Raw genomic sequence first — 600 nt, 5'->3', positions numbered from 1 at the left:
TCTGCCCCCTGCCGCGCATTCCCCGCGTGCTTCCCGTGCCATTAAGAAATGCTGGAGCGCTTAAAGCCGCTCAGAGGGCATCCAGCTTAGCCAGGGCAAAGTCCCTGTGCCCTGGGGGCTGCCGAGGTGGGATGGGGTGAGCTGGGTCCTGCCGCACCCATGGGTCTGGGGCATCATGGAGCAAGGATGAGTTGGGCTCTTCTTAACAGCCACAGGGGGACTGAGCCTCCTGTTCAGAAATCACCTGTAGGTTTGGTTTCTACATCATGCTGGGGTGCTGTGGTCCTGCTTCATAAATGATTTGCAAGAAAACATTCTTGCATGCTGGCTTCAGAGCTGGGCAGGGTTGCGGCGGCTCTGCGTCGGCACAAAGCACACACTGACCACCCCATCTCGCATGTCCCAGTGGAGTCAGTTGCTGTTCACACCGGTTTAGGAGCTCAGCTCAGCCCAACCCTGGCTTGTGGCGGCCCCCGGGGGCTGCAGTGGCGAGGGGAGCCCCTGCTCACCCTGTCCTGGGTGCAAGGGGGAGAAAAGCCATCAGAGATTCCTGGGGTTGGATGTGGGGGTGAAGGGGGCAGCCTCAGCCCAAAGGCACCT

The sequence above is a fragment of the Apaloderma vittatum genome, unplaced genomic scaffold (assembly GCF_000703405.1).
Source record: "Apaloderma vittatum isolate BGI_N311 unplaced genomic scaffold, ASM70340v1 scaffold24954, whole genome shotgun sequence".
Classification (NCBI taxonomy): domain Eukaryota; kingdom Metazoa; phylum Chordata; class Aves; order Trogoniformes; family Trogonidae; genus Apaloderma; species Apaloderma vittatum.
Note: the sequence above shows the minus strand (reverse complement) of the source record.